The following is a 21,101-nucleotide window of genomic DNA, read 5'->3' on the forward strand; positions in this document are numbered from 1 at the left end:
CCTTATCTTGTTGCTCCTTTGCAGTTGGTTACAGCTTGATAAACGTCTTGGATCCGAAGACAGCGGGTACCATGGTTGAGGCTATTCAAGCGGATGGGAACCCGACGTGGTTAGACCAGATCCGGGGTCGTTTTTTGCATCCAACAGATGAGAGCTTGAATAGATATGTCGCCGAAGTTCTAGGTGAAGATGTTTTGAATGACCCTGTCGAGCCGGGTCGCGAAGAAGTCATTGTTCTTTCAAGTGAAAGTTCTGATCAAAACTTTGAAGATCTAACCTCTCGTTGCGCGCGTGCAGGTACCGCGCAGGGTGATGCTGTTGAACCCGTGCACGAGGTTGTTGGTGACGACGATGATGTAGAGGTGCCCGTTGATCCTTCTACTCAGTTGGAGTCGAGGAAAAAAGCGAGAACTGATAGGTCTGGAAGGAGAGAGGGAAAGCCTGAGGGTAAAGCTGCTGGTTCTTCTCGTAAGCGACCCTCTACTCATCCTTGTCTAGGTTATGTGGTGGTTTCTGATACGTTGTCTGGCTTAGGGGTTGGTGAAAGGAGTCAACAGTCGGATCCTGATGACAGTGCTACTCTGACTGAGCACATGAAGAAAAAAGCCCTTGAGGATCACAAACGCAAGCTTGATGAGCAGTCCGCTGCTCTTCTTGCTGCTAAAAAGGCAAAACTTCACAAGGAAGCTCCCCCCGCACCTTCTGAGTCTGAGATTGACCTTGGTTTTTTAGTGGGGGTCGTGGGAATTTGTTGGAGGAGCTTTATGCTGCATCTGCCCCTCCTACTGGTAAGTAGCTTCTAGTTGTACATTGTTGTTTTTCCTTCCTGGTTTTTTGTGTTGTTTTCTCGGAGTTGTTCTTGATTCATGTTCCATGACAGCAGTCAAGATCGGTAAGAAGCCTCGTGCGGTAGATATTTCTCAAATTACTCCACCTACTTCTCCTCCGTCGAGGACAGTTGGTTTGACCCCTCCTCGTGATGATGTTGACGTGGACACGAGGGGTGGTGAGGGGTTTATTGAAGGTGTGGTTGAAGCAGGTGTTGCTCCTGGAGGTGATGGCGGAGCTGATGGTGGAGCTGATAAGGGCAAAGGTATTGAAGTAGAGGGGGAGTCTAGTGAGACTACTCCACAACAAACTATTTATACCAAGCGTTCTCCTGGTGGAGGTGGAGCTGTAACACCCCGTGTTTTCCAAAGTCAAAGTCAAAGTCAAGTGTTGACTGTTATTGGAATTAAAGATTAATAAAGATTAATTTCATTTTAGTTTCATTTTGATTTTCATATTATTTGGAGTAAGTGTTGTATAATCAAAACTAATCGACCGATAATCGAACTGTGAATCAACGACCGACTGTGAATGATAGGAAGTAACAATGCAATAAAGCTAGTCAATCAATAATCAAGCTAATCAAATCAATCATCGAACTCAAGTGTGGGGATTTTAGTACTTTTATACGAGTGTGTGTGCCTTACGTGTTACTTGTGCATGTTTACTATTATGTTAAAGTGTGTGGTGAATCAATCAAAATCAATCAAGACTCAAGGGTGAATCAAACTCAATGGAAATCGAACCCGAAATGGTTGTAAGGATGCTTGTATGTAGATATAGTAGTTGGAACTAAAAGTAATTTGATTAGGAATTCTATCATTCTCAAATCATCGTTCATCGAAGTCGAAATATCAAAAATCGTCGCGAAACACTCAAAACTAGGCAAACCGTTCGAACAGGGCAACCTGATCGAACAGGCTAGCCGATCGAACAGGGCAACCGGATCGAACAGGCTAGCCGATCGAACAGGACTGTTCGATCGGACAGCTGCTCGATCAGGGATGCTGTTCGATCAGCTGACCCTTTCCTCTTTTGGAAGCCTATAAATAGGGCTGTCTTTGTCAACCTTTCCACTTTTGGAAAAGCTCTGACCGACCAGCCTCTTCTTCTCACTAAATCTCAGATTTCTCTCAAACCGGTAAGTATTTCGCTCTAATCCTTGTACGTTTTTGTTCATTAATCGATTCTCCATCTTTCTATCTTTCAAAATCTGAATTTCATCCATGAAATCACCAAGATCTAGGTGTTCTTGAGTGATGTCATCATGGTGTTCTTGGTGTTCATCAAGAACTTCATGTTCTTGACTTCATTCAACCATGAATAAGCTAGATCTAACCGATTTCCACATCAATAACCTAAAATCTTCCAAAGATCTTAACATTTTACGGTGGAAAAGGATTGGAAGATGGGTTTTCATCTATCTTTCAACTCTTTTACACTCAAAAAGGTGAAAACGAGACTTGAACCGATTTACAAACCAATCTAAACAAACACATGGTTCAAGATTCGGGTTCTACCGAGAGATATACCGATTTCGGGTGAAACGTTAAACTTAAGTTCCAAACCGACTCTGGCCGAGCTTGGGTGATTCCTGCTCGAGTCAGTAGACTAAGTAGGGACTTCAGCTTTGTGGTTCAACTCGTAGTCAAAATACCTCTAAAACATCAACAATTAACGGGAATAACCAAGTGTTAAGTGAAAGGTTAACCAAATCGAGAAGCTGGCCGAACGGCTAGGCTGTTCGATCGAACAGCCCAACCGAACGACTATGCCAGCCGATCGGCTAGGCTAACCGATCGAATAGCACTTAGACCCACCAACTCACAAAGTGTAGTATTGACGAGGTAATGTTCGATCGACTACACCACTCGATTGTAATCATTACTGCTCGAATCATGAGATACTATACTTCAAAACACTTAGACTTTTTCGAAACATTGGAATGTCACCCGATCGAGCATGCTAACCGATCGAGTGACATATTTGAAAACGATGCAATGCTAACCGATCGGTTGGGCTAACCGATCGAACAGCTGTTCGATCGGCCAACTTGAAAGGTAGTACAAACCATCATACACAAACACATCCTTCACATCAAAGGAAGAAACAATCCACTTGAAGGAACCAGCCGATCGAGCCAGCCAGCCGATCGAATGGATGTTCGAACGGACTTTCAAACCAATCGAACAGCCCACTCGATCGAACTGCTGTCCGATCGAATGGCCTACTCGATCCAAGTACATTGTTTACTTTTTCCGCGTTACTCATCGTTGTGTTATCGAACTATTCAGGCTAACCTATTCTCAGTGCTCCCTTCAATCCACGATCAACCACTGTGAGTATACTCGATCCCTTTTTGCTTTCAGCACTTTTGGGTGTTACATACGTAATCTATCAAATTCACAAACAACACAAACTATTTGAACGCTAACCTACTCGCATGTATTACTTGTCTAAATGATTGCTGTTTATTATGTTTACACGTGGAGTGCTATCTGCCTGCTTTAGCAACGTAGTACTATAGTTTGGACTCAGCACCCGTTCACACGGGGGTTGCTAAGGACAATTACTTGCATGGATTACGGTGGTAATCATGTATTGCGAACTGTCTCGGACAGTCAACTCGAAGTCGTTGGTATCGATGGTCCCATGTTGATAATTTACATGCATCGTTTGCCCTTGTGTACGTGCTTGGTTATGCGTAAACTATTCGAACTCTATATGCTATATCAAACTTGTGTACTCACCTTTACATTATATGTATTGACTTTTATTTTAACGTATGTGACAGGTGTTTAAGCTACTAGCGTGCTAGGGAAGCGAGGCAATAATAAGCTTCTAGGAGCCTGTGACCTTAGGACAGTGTCCACGTACCTGCCCCAGGGCCATAATTATCTGTAGATCTTGTACTGGCACCTGTAGTCAGTAAGATTTACGGATAGCCGTCTAGAGGTCTTAAAACAATATTTACATTCGGTCTGTAATAACTAAGAACATGAGTTGTCGGAACAGTTCCCATATTGTTTGGTTGATTTCTATGATAACTTGTTATTATTTGGGACACGGTATGGGACGTGTTATATAACTGAATTGTATGATAGTTGTTGTGGAAACTTCTGAACAATCTGTTTCGCTCAGTGCCGCGCCCCGATGATTCCGCCATCGGTTGGGGTGTGACAGATTGGTATCAGAGCCATAACTATAGGGAATTAGGTTAGACACGATCTAGTCCGGATCGCTGTCTTAGAGACCTAGACTATAGTTAGGAACCAAGAGACCAAGTTTATGTGCTTATTTTATGTTATGTTGTTTCCTTCTATTCTATCATTACATCCGAACTCCGAGCCAAATTTTGTAATTTGGACGGGATTAGGAGTGAAACCCTTAAATTCCTGCCTAAATTACAAATTTTTGCCAATTATTTTGTGCAAATTTCTACCAACAAACGGGGGAGAATTATACCAAATCAGGGCTGAAACCCGTAATTTGATGAAAATTTTCCTCTAAATTTTCTTAAAACAAGGAAGAGATTGCTGAGCTAGGGGTGAAACCCTAACCTTGGCAGTTATTCCAACTTTATTTTAATCTCGCCAAGGCAATTGACGGACTCCAACGACCTGAACTCACGAGTATGGCCTAGAATGCGCATGCATAATGCCCAAGAATCGAGGCAGAAACATGTCCCCTAGAGTCGAAAGTGACGACAAGTCAACTGTGAATAGTTAAATTGCCATGGTTAGTCAAAGTCTAGTAGCCGCAGACAATCCATTTTCCGATTTTGAGTGTTGTTTTGTGGAATTTATATGATTTACCTGTTTACGTGTTTTAAAGGTTCGTTGATTACTCCATTTGTTATCAATCTGCGTGACCTTTGTTGCTATCCTATCTCGATTCAAATCCCTGTTGATGTGATCTAAACGAAACCAGTATGCTACGCTACGCCATACTAAGCTACTCGATGTGTTGTATGTGACCGCTATGTTCAAAACTTAGAGGTAGTCAGGAAACTAAGTGTGCTACTAAGTACTGTTAGGAGGAATTACGTGGCATTAACTACCTCTGTGATAAAATTGCGTACGTGTTTAGGAAATTAAGTGCCCTAATTGCTTCTGTGCTTATGTGCCCTAATTGCTTCTGTGCTTATGTGCCTCTATGATTATGTGCTTATGTGATTATATGTGTTACGTGACGAGAGATGCGACGTGATTCTAAGCTTTAGAGATCTACGAACGTGTGAGACTCGAATTCGTTGTGTTGAGCCTGTGACGATGTCTATTGCAGACCATGTCGTCATCTGGACAACCTAGATCACGCTCACGTCTTAACCGCCAGGAGAAAAGAGATCGACGTCTGGCTGTTATCATCTCTAAGACCGTGGCGAAGGCCGTGAGTGAGGTTTATGAGAACGCCAGCAAATCATCTGAGATGTCACAAGCTGATGCTCCGAAAGAATCCAGCAAGACTGCTTTTAGCTTCAAGCAATTTAAGGCATGTGGGCCAAAAGAGTTCACCGGCGAGGATGGTCCAACGGCTATGTTTCACTGGTTTGACTCGATAGAAGTCACCTTTCGTCAAAGTGGATGCCCAGATAATCTCCGAACTCTCAATGCTACTGGCGTCTTCCAGTCCCGTGCTTTGGACTGGTGGACTGCTGAAAGAAACAAGCGCGGAAACGACGCAGCCTATGCTCTGTCATGGAAGAAGCTGAAGGAAATCATGATCGAAGAATACTGTCCCTCCCATGAGCGTCAAAAGTTGGAGGATGAATTCTGGGGTATTAAACAAGACAAGGGTGACAACGCCGGTCTCACTGCTCGCTTCAAGCAGTTAAGCATCATCTGTCCAGACCAGGTCAAGACTCCCGACATGACCATCAAGAAATACATCCGCGCTCTTCCTGACTGTGTAGCGGATTTTGTCCTAGCTTCAAAGCCCGCAACGATTGAGGAGACCTACCTGCTCGCCGCTGAGATTAATGACAAGCGGGTGAAGGCTGGTTTCTGGGATAAGCAAGTCAAGCCCCTGCATCAAGTTACTACCGCATCAACCGACAACCCTACTGCTCAAACCTCCAAGTCCTCGAGAAGAAGAAAGAAGAACAAGGGTTGCGCCGCCGCAACCAATGCTGCTCCTCTTCAGTCTGTACCAGCCCAGCAGCAACAGCCACAGCGTTCAGCGCCAGTGATCAATGCGCCGCCAGCGAAGCGTGCGTACACCGGCCCCCACCCACTCTGTGCTACATGTTCTTATCATCACCCGGTGGGTGTGGCCTGCCGATTCTGTGCTCACTGTAACGTTTACGGGCATTTCACTGCGAGTTGTCGCTATGGTCCCCGTCAAGCTCAAGCTCAAGCCGCTGCCAACCAGGCTCTACTCCCTGCTCCTCAAGCTCCTCAAGCTGCACAGGCCCCGGCAAACAATGTTCGGACCTGCTTTGCATGTGGTGACCCTAACCACTTCGCAAACCGGTGCCCGAACAGGGTGGTGAAACAAGAAGCTCAACAACCTCAGCAACAACAACCACAGCCTCAACAGCAAGCAGCTCACGCCAGAACTTTCAACATCAATGCACGCCAGGCTCAAGCTGATAACAACGTGGTCAATGGTACGTTCCTTGTGAATGGTATATATGCATCATGTTTGTTTGATACTGGAGCCGATAACTGCTTTGTGTCATTTGAATTTGAGAAGCTTCTTAGACGTAAGCGCTCTTATCTTTCGTCATCCTTCGAAGTAGAGATCGCTACCGGAAGAACCATTGCTGTCAATTCTGTGCTACGTGATTGTACTCTCGAGCTCAACAATCATATATTCCCGATTAATCTCATTCCAATGCAACTCGGAAGTTTCGATGTCATAGTAGGCATGGATTTTCTTCGTGAAAACCGTGCTGAAGTTGTGTGTGCCGATAAGATGATTCGTTTTGTGCTAGCTAGTGGTGATATTCTATGTGTTTATGGTGAAACTACTGCGAAAGATCTCAAGCTCATGTCCTGTCTTCAAGCTCGCAAATATCTCCGCAAGGAATATCGAGCCTTCTTGGCCAACATTGTTGTAGCAGAGACGGACAAGAAAAAGAAAGTTGAAGTCAAGGATGTTCCTGTTGTCCGAGAATTTCCTCAGGTGTTCCCTGATGATCTTCCTGGATTACCTCCAAGTCGTGATATCGACTTTCGAATCGACCTTATTCCAGGAGCCAACCCAGTGGCCAAAGCTCCGTATCGACTCGCTCCATCTGAGATGCGAGAACTCTCAAACCAACTCCAAGAGTTACTTGAAAAAGGCTTCATTCGCCCGAGCACTTCTCCATGGGGCGCACCAGTCCTTTTCGTCAAAAAGAAGGACGGGTCGTTCCGAATGTGCATCGATTACCGGGAATTGAACAAGCTGACCATCAAGAACCGATACCCCTTACCAAGAATCGATGATCTGTTTGACCAACTACAAGGTGCTCAGTGTTTCTCCAAGATTGATCTACGTTCAGGCTACCATCAGTTGCGGATTCAAGAGGAAGACATATCCAAAACCGCTTTTCGAACCCGATACGGCCACTACGAATTTGTTGTCATGCCTTTTGGTTTGACCAACGCACCCGCGGTCTTTATGGATCTAATGAATCGCGTGTGTAAACCGTTCTTAGATCGTTTCGTCATTGTATTTATCGACGATGTCCTGATCTATTCCAGATCGAGGGCCGAACATGCGCAGCATTTGCGATTGGTTCTCGAGTTGCTTCAGGGAAACCAACTCTACGCCAAATTCTCCAAGTGTGAGTTCTGGTTGGAGGAGGTTCAATTTCTGGGTCACATTGTGAATAGTCGGGGTATACACGTTGATCCTGCAAAGATTGAGGCAGTCAAGGGATGGGTTACGCCAAAGAATCCGTCGGAAGTTCGCTCTTTTCTCGGATTAGCAGGTTACTACCGGCGATTCATCGAAGGATTCTCAAAGATTGCTGTACCGCTTACCTCCCTTACTCATAAAGACAAACCTTTTGTGTGGGGAACCGCGCAGGAGACTGCTTTCCAAACCCTCAAACACATGCTGTGCCATGCACCAGTTCTTACACTGCCGGACGGAAGCGATGACTTCGTTGTCTATTGTGATGCTTCAAACCTTGGACTTGGCTGTGTTCTCATGCAACGAGACAAGGTTATAGCTTACGCATCTCGACAGCTCAAAATCCACGAGAAGAACTATACAACCCACGACCTCGAGCTAGGCGCAGTTGTCTTTGCCTTAAAGATTTGGCGACACTACCTGTATGGTACAAAGTGTACGATCTTCACCGATCACAAGAGCTTACAACATATCTTTAACCAGAGAGAACTCAATATGCGTCAACGCCGATGGGTAGAACTTCTCAACGATTACGACTGTGAGATCTGTTATCACCCAGGCAAGGCGAATGTAGTTGCAGACGCCCTCAGCAGAAAGAATTACGTGATAGGTGTTCAAAACATCCAGGCTCAGTATAACCTCGAAGCTCTCATCCGCGAAGCACAACACGCTTGCTTTAACGAGCGTACGTTGAAGAAAGAACGAATCTATCACGATGGAACTCAGCTCGTGAGCAAAGCCAACGGGATATTCTATTATCTGGACCGAATCTGGGTTCCGAGGAGGACAGATTTGCGAAAGATCATCATGAACGAAGCCCACAAATCCCGATATTCCATTCATCCCGGTGCGGACAAAATGTACCAGGACCTTCGCTACAAGTACTGGTGGCCTGGGATGAAAAGGGATATTGCTCTATATGTTGGTAGCTGTTTAACTTGTGCAAGAGTCAAGGCTGAACACCAAAGACCCTCAGGCTTACTCGAACAACCGCCGATACCCGTATGGAAGTGGGAAAGCATAGCTATGGATTTCATAACTAAGCTTCCGACCACGCCATCAGGTTACGACAGTATTTGGGTTATAGTCGACCGTCTAACCAAATCAGCCCACTTTTTGCCAATACGAGAAGACTATAAGGTGGCCAAGCTAGCCCAAATCTACACTGACGAGATCATTAAGAATCATGGTACGCCTCGAGACATCATTTCGGATCGCGACGCTCGGTTTACATCGAGATTGTGGGAAACTTTTCAAGCAGCTCTAGGTACGACGCTGAATTTGAGTACCGCATTCCACCCGCAAACCGACGGGCAGACGGAAAGAACGATACGTACTATTGAAGACATGCTCCGTGCGTGTGTTATCGATTTTGGTGGTAGTTGGAGCAAACACCTACCATTGGTCGAATTTTCGTACAATAATAGCTATCACTCCAGCATCGAAATGGCACCTTTCGAAGCCTTGTATGGTAGGAGATGTCGCTCGCCTATTGTATGGCACGAGGTCGGTCATTCACAATTGACTGGGCCCGAGATTCTGCAAGAAACGACTGACAAGATCCACCAGATAAGGGAAAATTTGGTAAAGGCCCGGGACAGACAAAAGATGTACGCCGATAAACGACGCAGGCCCCGCGAATTTGCAGTTGGTGACTACGTGCTCCTAAAGGTATCACCTTGGAAGGGAGTAGTCCGATTCGGCAAAAGAGGGAAACTTGCGCCTCGATTTGTTGGACCTTTTAAGATTCTGGAAAGGATCGGTAAAGTTGCCTACAAACTCGAATTACCGGAGGAACTCAGCAATGTCCACCCGACTTTCCATATTTCAAACCTTCGAAAATGCGTAGCCGACCACGACGCAATAATACCACTCGACGATCTTCAGGTCAATGAGACGCTGCACTTCGTGGAAAAGCCTGTCGAAATCATGGACCGACAGACCAAGCAACTCAGACGCTCTCGCATTCCTATTGTGAAGGTACGATGGGAAGGCAAACGAGGCGCGGAGTTCACTTGGGAACTCGAAAGTGACATGAAGGCCAAGTACCCGCAGTTGTTCAGATAGATCTGAAGCATCAAATAGGTAAAATCACACGGCGATGTACGGTTCTTGGCCTAATTTCGGGACGAAATTCCCTAAAGGAGGGGAGACTGTAACACCCCGTGTTTTCCAAAGTCAAAGTCAAAGTCAAGTGTTGACTGTTATTGGAATTAAAGATTAATAAAGATTAATTTCATTTTAGTTTCATTTTGATTTTCATATTATTTGGAGTAAGTGTTGTATAATCAAAACTAATCGACCGATAATCGAACTGTGAATCAACGACCGACTGTGAATGATAGGAAGTAACAATGCAATAAAGCTAGTCAATCAATAATCAAGCTAATCAAATCAATCATCGAACTCAAGTGTGGGGATTTTAGTACTTTTATACGAGTGTGTGTGCCTTACGTGTTACTTGTGCATGTTTACTATTATGTTAAAGTGTGTGGTGAATCAATCAAAATCAATCAAGACTCAAGGGTGAATCAAACTCAATGGAAATCGAACCCGAAATGGTTGTAAGGATGCTTGTATGTAGATATAGTAGTTGGAACTAAAAGTAATTTGATTAGGAATTCTATCATTCTCAAATCATCGTTCATCGAAGTCGAAATATCAAAAATCGTCGCGAAACACTCAAAACTAGGCAAACCGTTCGAACAGGGCAACCTGATCGAACAGGCTAGCCGATCGAACAGGGCAACCGGATCGAACAGGCTAGCCGATCGAACAGGACTGTTCGATCGGACAGCTGCTCGATCAGGGATGCTGTTCGATCAGCTGACCCTTTCCTCTTTTGGAAGCCTATAAATAGGGCTGTCTTTGTCAACCTTTCCACTTTTGGAAAAGCTCTGACCGACCAGCCTCTTCTTCTCACTAAATCTCAGATTTCTCTCAAACCGGTAAGTATTTCGCTCTAATCCTTGTACGTTTTTGTTCATTAATCGATTCTCCATCTTTCTATCTTTCAAAATCTGAATTTCATCCATGAAATCACCAAGATCTAGGTGTTCTTGAGTGATGTCATCATGGTGTTCTTGGTGTTCATCAAGAACTTCATGTTCTTGACTTCATTCAACCATGAATAAGCTAGATCTAACCGATTTCCACATCAATAACCTAAAATCTTCCAAAGATCTTAACATTTTACGGTGGAAAAGGATTGGAAGATGGGTTTTCATCTATCTTTCAACTCTTTTACACTCAAAAAGGTGAAAACGAGACTTGAACCGATTTACAAACCAATCTAAACAAACACATGGTTCAAGATTCGGGTTCTACCGAGAGATATACCGATTTCGGGTGAAACGTTAAACTTAAGTTCCAAACCGACTCTGGCCGAGCTTGGGTGATTCCTGCTCGAGTCAGTAGACTAAGTAGGGACTTCAGCTTTGTGGTTCAACTCGTAGTCAAAATACCTCTAAAACATCAACAATTAACGGGAATAACCAAGTGTTAAGTGAAAGGTTAACCAAATCGAGAAGCTGGCCGAACGGCTAGGCTGTTCGATCGAACAGCCCAACCGAACGACTATGCCAGCCGATCGGCTAGGCTAACCGATCGAATAGCACTTAGACCCACCAACTCACAAAGTGTAGTATTGACGAGGTAATGTTCGATCGACTACACCACTCGATTGTAATCATTACTGCTCGAATCATGAGATACTATACTTCAAAACACTTAGACTTTTTCGAAACATTGGAATGTCACCCGATCGAGCATGCTAACCGATCGAGTGACATATTTGAAAACGATGCAATGCTAACCGATCGGTTGGGCTAACCGATCGAACAGCTGTTCGATCGGCCAACTTGAAAGGTAGTACAAACCATCATACACAAACACATCCTTCACATCAAAGGAAGAAACAATCCACTTGAAGGAACCAGCCGATCGAGCCAGCCAGCCGATCGAATGGATGTTCGAACGGACTTTCAAACCAATCGAACAGCCCACTCGATCGAACTGCTGTCCGATCGAATGGCCTACTCGATCCAAGTACATTGTTTACTTTTTCCGCGTTACTCATCGTTGTGTTATCGAACTATTCAGGCTAACCTATTCTCAGTGCTCCCTTCAATCCACGATCAACCACTGTGAGTATACTCGATCCCTTTTTGCTTTCAGCACTTTTGGGTGTTACATACGTAATCTATCAAATTCACAAACAACACAAACTATTTGAACGCTAACCTACTCGCATGTATTACTTGTCTAAATGATTGCTGTTTATTATGTTTACACGTGGAGTGCTATCTGCCTGCTTTAGCAACGTAGTACTATAGTTTGGACTCACCACCCGTTCACACGGGGGTTGCTAAGGACAATTACTTGCATGGATTACGGTGGTAATCATGTATTGCGAACTGTCTCGGACAGTCAACTCGAAGTCGTTGGTATCGATGGTCCCATGTTGATAATTTACATGCATCGTTTGCCCTTGTGTACGTGCTTGGTTATGCGTAAACTATTCGAACTCTATATGCTATATCAAACTTGTGTACTCACCTTTACATTATATGTATTGACTTTTATTTTAACGTATGTGACAGGTGTTTAAGCTACTAGCGTGCTAGGGAAGCGAGGCAATAATAAGCTTCTAGGAGCCTGTGACCTTAGGACAGTGTCCACGTACCTGCCCCAGGGCCATAATTATCTGTAGATCTTGTACTGGCACCTGTAGTCAGTAAGATTTACGGATAGCCGTCTAGAGGTCTTAAAACAATATTTACATTCGGTCTGTAATAACTAAGAACATGAGTTGTCGGAACAGTTCCCATATTGTTTGGTTGATTTCTATGATAACTTGTTATTATTTGGGACACGGTATGGGACGTGTTATATAACTGAATTGTATGATAGTTGTTGTGGAAACTTCTGAACAATCTGTTTCGCTCAGTGCCGCGCCCCGATGATTCCGCCATCGGTTGGGGTGTGACAGGAGCTACTTCCGGCGTTGTGCGCAGCCCGCACATTGAGCGTTACCCTGCTGATTCCTGGGGTAACCCGGCCTGTGACGATTTGCCCCACGCCCCACGCTGGAACCTTACTCAGGGTTCTCGGATGGATGATGTTAACAATTGCCATGAGTTCTTTGCTATGTCTCTTCCTCCTGCTGAGAGGATGTTTCAGAAGAATCGCAATCGCTTTTCCCTTTTGGACGATCATGTTCGTGCTGGGGTTAATTTCTTTGCCACATCACAGGAAATTCTTCGCGAGTGGCGATCGATGGGGGAAGAGACCCTTGAATTTGAGGAGTCGAAGAAGGCCTTTGCTGAAGAGAGGGAAAAATTTAATGCTGAGAAGAAAGGTTTGCAGTGGAGGGTTGCTGAAGCTGAACGGAAGCTTGAGGAGCAAAAACAGCTGAATGAGCAAAGGCAGAAGGATTGAGAGGCCGCGTGCGCGCGTACGAACGTTGAGATGCAGTCGCAGCGCGATGCAATCGTGCGTTTGTCTGGTGAAAAGACAACACTTGCTGAGGAAGCGCAGCAGGCGCGTGTTGCATCCGAAAAGAAAGATAAGGAGTATGTTGCTCGGATTGACAAGTTAGAGGTTCTTGCTCAGCAAAAGTCAGCTGAGTGTGAGGATGCACAGCGCCTTCTTGCCGAAAAGGCGGCTGAAGTTCAGGCAGCAGAACTCCTTGCGGAGGAAACGTCTGCTGACACCAGATGGTTGCTTTCCGTGGAGTGCCCCTGGTAATTTCTTTTGCTTTTTCTTATTCTTTTGTTTTTGCGGATTTATCTGATTGCTCTGTTTTATGCAGCTTGCTGACCGTATTCTGAACTCGATTGAGCTTGCCACGTACATGCTTGAATTGGGTCGAGCGGGGTATAATAGCGGTCGTAAGTTTGGTTTTGCTGAAGGCAAGTCTGCGGTTATCAACAAGGAGAAAGACTACCACTTCGAATTGTATAAAGAGGATTGTGACGGTGCTTATGCTGCTAAGCGCAAGGAGTTTTCAACCCTTGAGTTTGCCGTCGTCCGGGCAGCGCAGAAGTTGTCTCGGAAACCAGATGGAGTCGCTTTGTTGAAGAAGGCTTTGGGAGAAGATAGTGATGCGGCAGGGGGTTCTGGCCCCAATCAGACTTGAACGGTGGATTCCGGCCTGTGTGCCGTGTATGGCCATGAATGGGCCTGTAATGTTGGTTGTTTAAGACAATTTAAATTTTGTTTTACCTGTGGGTGTGTGTACCTGGGATTCTTGTGCATATTTTATCGCTTTTTTCTATGGTGATGTGAATTTTGTTATCGTCATAATATGTGCATATTTAATTACTTTGATCAGGTGTCACAAATGAATGATGGTGCTGACAGGTGATGTTGTGTTACTACAACGTTTTTATTCTGTTGTTTAAGTATGTGCGCTTGTATGTGACATACGAAGTGATCGAGTTGCAGGTTATTGTGTGAGCTCAGCTGTGATCAGCCTTGGGAGCATTACAACATTTAGTTACCTTGCTATCGATATTTTCGTGTTTATGTGGGCACGAAGTTATGTTTTGGCGGTTTGTAGGCTTTGGTTGTGTTTCTGACCCGGCTGTTCACTTGGTTGTGACGAGCCTTGGAGGTCTACAACGTTTCCTATGGTCGAGCCATTGATGTTTTCGTGTACGCCCAAAGTAATAAATGCAGTTGTGACAAGAAATTTGCGTGAAATAAAAGTAGCCAAACACTTCTTGTATTAAAGTAAATGTGTTGGCTGTACGCCCTTTACGATTACATGGTTGTGTTACATGTAGCACTTTCGGAGTTGCTGGGCGTTCCAGGTTCGTGGAACCTCTTAGTCGTTGATGGTGCGTAGTTTGTAGGCTCCTTTGCCGAGTACTGCATCGACTATGTATGGGCCTTCCTATTTGGGAGCCAGTTTTCCGGGCTTTTCTGCGTTGAACGCTTCGTTGTCTCTTAGGACATAATCTCCCGCATTGAAGGTGCAGATTCGGACTCTGGAGTTGTAATACTTTTCCAGCTTCGACTTGTACTTGGCTTCGTTGATTGCTGCCATCTCTCTCCGTTCTTCTAGGAGGTCCAGGTCGATCCTCCTTTCTTCGTCGTTGTTGATTAGGTTCATGGAGAGCATTCTCGGAGATGGTAGCCCGATTTCTGCTGGGATCACTGCTTCAGACCCATAGACCAAGCTGAAAGGCGTTTCACCATTGCTTGTTTTTGGCATTGTTCTATGGGCCCATAGTATGCTGGGTAGTTCGTCGACCCATCCTCGTCGTTTTTCACCGAGCCTTGCCTTTATGCCATCGACAATCCTTTTGTTGACTGCCTCGACTTGACCGTTCCCTTGCGGATGCGCAACCGAAGAGAAGGTGTGTTCGATGTTCAATTCTTTGAACCATCGTTCGAGATCATCTGCTGCAAAGTTTGTTCCGTTGTCGGTGATGATTCTGAGGGGTAAGCCGAACCGGCATATGATTTGCTCCCATATGAATCGTTTGACGACTGCCAACGTGGTTGATGAGAGTGCCTTTGCTTCTACCCACTTGGTGAAGTAATCAACCGCGACTATTATGAACTTGACTGCCCCCGGAGCTTCTGGGAAAGGGCCTACCATGTCTATGCCCCATTGTTGAAAAGGCCATGCGGTTGATACGGGCACTAGTTCATTCTTGGGGCGCATGGTCTTTGGCGCGTGCCCCTGACAGCCACTGCACTTTCTCAATTCTTTCACAGCATCGAGATGCATCCCGGGCCAGTAGTATCCGGCGTTCATCACTTTTGCCACTACCATTCGAGGCCCGGCATGGATACCACAGATTCCTTCATGTACTTCCCGGATCAGATAGTTCGCATCGTCGGCGTCAACACATCGTAGCAGTGGGCCAAGATACGATTTTCGGTACAGTATCCCGTCTGCCATTTGATAGTGTTCTGATTTGTATTGATCTTCCGCGCCTCGGCTTTGTTTTCTGGAAGTATCCCTGACTGCAAGTACATGATTATCGGCGTCATCCAGGACGTTGTTCCTGTCTGGATGACGCTTACTTCTCTCAGTGGAACGGATGGATTGCTCAAGACCTCTATGCGCACATCTTTTGCTAGGTGCTGGAAACTTGTTGATGCCAGCTTGCTTAAAGCATCGGCCGGCTTGTTTTCGCTTCGGTTTATGTGGTGCACCTTGTAGGAATAGAAGGTTTGTAGCAAAGTCTTCGCTTGGTTGAGATAGAGTGCCATTATATCGCCCTTGGCTTCATATTGGCCGTTGATTTGGCCTGCTACTAACATGGAGTCCACATGCGCTTCGATATGTCGGACCCCCATTTTGATCGCCAATCGCAGGCCAGCCAGGAAAGCTTCGTACTCAGCTTCGTTGTTTGTGCTCTTGAAGTCCAGGCGTATGGCGTATGTGAACTCGTGTTTGTCTGGGCTCACTAGCCTTAGCCCCGCGCCTGCTCCATCTTCGTTAGATGCACCATCTGTGTACAACAGCCATGGCTCTTCTGTTTGCTTTTTCTCGGCTTTCTCCATCGCCTTACATTCTCTGTCCTTGTCATCCGGGACTTCCGTCATAAAATCTGCTAAGACCTGGCCTTTGATCGATGGTTGTGGTCTAAAAACCACATTATGGCCCCCCAGCTCTATTGCCCATTTAGCCAACCTTCCTGATACTTCTGGCCTTGCAAGGATATTTCCAATGTTGTAGTTTGTTAGCACGTGGATAACGTGGTTGGCAAAATACCTGCGTAGGCGTCTTGAAGCGTGGATCAGTGCAAGGACTAGCTTCTCCATGATTGCATACCGGGTCTCTGGATCGGTCAAGGTTCGCGACACATAGTATACTGGTGTTTGAACACTTTGACGATCGACGAGTAGTACAGCCCCGACTGCCCTGTCGGAAGCTGACAGGTAAAGTACCAAAGGTTCTCCCTTGTTTGGTGCGGTTAATGTTGGCAGTTTTATGAGGCAATCTTTCATCTCGCGGAACGCATTTTCGGCTTCCGGAGTCCACTGGAACTGGCTTTTCTTCATGCAGTTGCGCAAGGTTTTGATGAATGGGAAGGATTTTGCGACGTGGTTGGCTAGAAAACGATTGAGTGCTGCTAATCATCCTGCTAGTTTCTGCATGTCCTTGATGTTTGCTGGTGAAGGCATCCTTTCTATGGCTTGGACCTTTTCTGGATTTACCTTAAAACCATCTTTTGTGACTATGAAGCCCAAGAACTTCCCTTCTTCCATTCCGAATGAGCACTTTGCTGGGTTCAGCTTGATACTTACGCTGCTTAGCGTGTTGAATGTCTTCTGGATATTTGCCAGCATCGCGCTCTCCTCTTTGCTCATGATTACCAGATCATCCATGTACACTTCTATGTACTTACCGATGGCGTCACTGAATGTTTCGTTCATCAGCCTTTGGTATGTTGTGCCTGCATTTTTTAAGCCGAACGGCATCTTGGTGTAGCAATACAACCCTGTTGGTGTGCGAAATGCGGTTTTATCTTCGTCTTGAACGGCCATTTGAACTTGATGGTACCCCTTGTAGCAATCCAGAAAACATTTCCACCGGAATGTTGCCAAAGAATCGATTTTCTCGTCTATGTCTGGTAAGGCGTAGCAGTCACGGGGACATGCCTTGTTCAGGTCCTTATAGTCGACACACATTCTCCAGCTGCCATTTGGTTTCTTTACCATTACTGGGCTTGCTACCCATGTTTGGTACCTGACTTCTCTGATGATTCCTGCGTTTAGCAACTCTAACACTTGTTCTTTCATGGCATCGTGTTTGACGTCGCCTAGGTGGCGTTTGGCATGCACCACTGGCTTTGCGTCTTCTGAGACATTTAGGCGGTGTTCTGCTATGTGTCGTGGAACACCAACCATATCAGCCGGTGTCCAGGCGAACACGTCCATGTTTTCGTGCAGTAATTTCTTGAGCACCGCGCGCGTCAGGTCGGACATGGCGGGCCCCAGAGTGACTGTTTGTTCTGGGTATGCGCTGTTCAATACCCATTTTTCTGCCTCTATGCGCGGTGCTGGCTTGCTTGCTTTGGTTGGTCTGATTTCGTCTGTTGCTAAAACTTCCTTACTTGCATATATCAGCGCAATTCCTGTTTCGGTGGGGAATCCAACAGCGGAATGTGGTGTAGAGCAGATCATACTGAAGTCTCCTTGGGATTCTCTTCCTGAGAGGATGTCATGTCTTGAGTGCGCCGGCAATACCATGAATGTGACTTCTTCAGTTCTTGAATTTCTCCCGTCTGAAAGCAACACTGGGAAGGATATTTGTCCTAGGGGAAAGACGGCTTCGTTGCAGAAACCAGTTAGTGGATAATCGACTGGCTCTAGGCGCGCCTTGTCCTCTTGATCAAATTGATTGAAGCACTGTTCATATATGATATCCGCGGTGCTCCCGGGATCAATGAAGATGTAATCTGTCTGGTAGTGGCCAATCACACCTGGAATGACTATTGGTCGCTTTTCTCTTGGACCCCCTCTAACAACTGGAAAAATAACTTGCTTTTCGCGCCATGAATCATCCTGCGCGCGCTTGTTGTAGTTTTTCCTTGGTCTTCGTGGACCTCCCTGCACCATGTGGGTTTCTAGCTTTCTGAGCTTTTTGTTATCTGGCCCCTCATCTCTTCTTTGTATTTGGCGGAAATCGCGCTTTCCGCCTTTGACCAAATGAGTGAGCTTTCCATCTCTCAGGGCTCTCTCGATTTCTTGCTTTAGACTGAAACAGTCGTCGGTTAAGTGGCCCGTATCTTTGTGGAATTCACAGAAGAGATTTGGGTCTTGGCCTCTCTTGTTGCGCATTTGCAAGGGTGGTTTGAACTGATGGTTCTCCGTGGCCAAGACTTCAGAGGGTGTTTTGGTCAGTGGAGTCCATTGTTTTTCTCTGTTTTCTCGCTTTACTTCTTTTCGATGGGCTATTTGATTGATTGTGTGGCGTGCGTCTTCCCGTGGAGGACTTCTTTCTCTGTGCCCAGAAGCTTTCCAGGGTTGATTTCTGCCCCTTCTGTTGTGTCGATCATTATGGTTGTGCGCGCGCTGACGGTGATCGTCGCCGGTCAACTGCCTGTCTGTCTGCGCAATTGTTTTGGCTGCTTCTATGAAGGTTTCCCAATCTTTGGGTCCTCCGTCTCGCCCTTTGATTCTTTTAACCAAGTCGTCACACTTGACCGCTCTCATGAAGTGTGCGCGCATCATCTTTTCTGGTATATCTCCGATTTCTAAACATTCTTTGTTGTACCTTGTGATGAAATCCTCTACGCTCTCGTAGTCTTTTCTCCATATGTTTAAACAGTCACCAGGGTCTCTGGCTTGTCTTCGCTGTTGAGAGAAGTGTGCTAGGAACTTCTCTCGGAAATCGACCCATGATTTGATTTTGCCTGCTGGTAAGTTGTCGAACCAAATGCGCGCCGCGCCGACGAACGTCTGAGCAAACAGGTGGCACCATGTTGGTAAGTTCCATCCGCCTGTTGCCCCTGCGCCCTTAAACACCTGGAGGTGATCATCTGGGTCCGTCAACCCGTTGTATTTACCCACGTTGTGTGGTAATTTCGTTTTGTCGATGGCCGCGCATGCGATTTCTCGGATGAATTTTGAATTTTCAGCCATGTCCTCAGGACGATAGCTCAAGGTATAATCGTGCTCTGCTTTTGGGTTGTACCCCACGCGCTTGGTTGGTTTGTATGCTTCGTGCTCCGGATGAAGTCTGCTAAACACTGTGGATTCCTCCTTGTAAGTCGGGTCGTCTTCTTCTTCCTCCCATTCCGTATTCATGTTGCGCGCGCCCAAACGGGTTTGGATCGGCCTTCGTTGTAGATTGGAGTTTTGCACGAAGTTGCTCTCTGTTTCAGAATAAGTATCGCGCGTGTCGTGTACACTAGGTCTTCTTATATTTTGCACTGGTCCTCTTTCTGGACGTAAGTTCCACGCGTTTGTCTGCTGAGCCGTGTGTGTACTCAGAGACCTTGGTTGTGGAGTTGCAAATGCTGATTGATTAGCTTACGCTTGGAGCAGGGCTTGTTGTGCACTGAGCTGCGTATAAACGAGGTTTATGGACGCCATCTGTTCGGCATACCAGGAAGCCAGAGTTTTTCCCTCGGGTAGCCCTAGAAGTGCAGAATAGTTGAGTTGTGATTGTTCCGATGGAGCAGAAGGGCCTGCTCCATGGCTTAGAGTCTGCATCGGCGGGGTTGTTTGGTGTAATATCCCCGTTGGAGTTTGGAAAGCAGCTCCGTTTGTGGTTTGAGTGATGATTCTTGCTGGTGTTTGGAAAGTGGGTCCGGTTGTGGTTTGGCTAACAGCCCTGGATGCACTTCTAAAGATGGATGGAAAATCGTTGTTCAGCTGACCCTCTTGGATGGTCTCGTTCCTTTGACCCCTTTGGACGTGTGCCGTGTCCGAAACGAGTTCAAAGGAAGAAACTTCTCCGTCGACTGGGTGTGAGTGATTTTGTTCTACCATTTTCACGAGTGTTTTTTAGAAAAGAAAAGAGGTGAGAATGGTTTTGCAAAAAAGCGGATGGCGCCAATGTTGAAACACTGGTTAACACAAGGCTAATCAGTAGGTTTGTTTCACTTATGGGGTTCAACCTCTTCTTCTACTCGTATTGATGGCTCGAGATCTGCAAAACAGTAAACACCGTTAGTCTCGTTAAGAGGGGGAGGGGGGTTTTCCCTCTTAACCAGGCTCCGGCGTGAGAATAAGTACTGTTCTGAGAGTAAATAAACAGTGTGTGTATAGAGTAAGGAGAGTAAAGATCCTAAACCTGAATGATGAAGGGTCCTATTTATAGCCGGAGGGTGAAGAAGGAAGGAGCAGTTGTGCCAGCTGTGAGCGCGTGCCAGCTGTCCGACCAAGGGGAATATCCTCTTGGTCTGCTCTGTCATGGCAGGTGTAGTGGTACACGTGGCGTTCTTGCATTCGCCTGCGCTGGATACCTCGTACCGGTATTGTCAGTTCTCCTCCCTGAATTGTCGCAGGTCTATGTGGCATTCTGCTAGTGGTGACATGTGTTGTCCTTTATGTCGGATAGAGCATCTTTGGTGCCAACTGTGAATCATCCAGAAGTTTCTAGAAGCTTCTGGAGTGTTTCATTGACGTGGATGCCTTGTGTGCACAAAAGTGGTGTGGTCCCTGCCATGTAGGCAGGGAATTGGGACCATACCTCTTCACCATGATACAGTGTTGTACACCCTATCGTTGTAAACTTGTAGCAACACTTAATATATCATCAAATTATATTATGATATTAACGGGAAAATTAGAAAAATAGATAAGTTGACCTTAAAGTTAAAATAATAGACACCCATATTTAGCAATTGGAAAAATAGACAAGCCCAGAAGAAGCCAACCAGGAGATACCAAACAAGATTCATTAGCTAAATCATGATAAACAGGTAAAGTACAAAGGATCCACATTATAGCCTTAG

Source organism: Helianthus annuus, chromosome 9 (assembly GCF_002127325.2).
Source record: "Helianthus annuus cultivar XRQ/B chromosome 9, HanXRQr2.0-SUNRISE, whole genome shotgun sequence".
In the NCBI taxonomy this organism is placed as follows: Eukaryota; Viridiplantae; Streptophyta; class Magnoliopsida; order Asterales; family Asteraceae; genus Helianthus; species Helianthus annuus.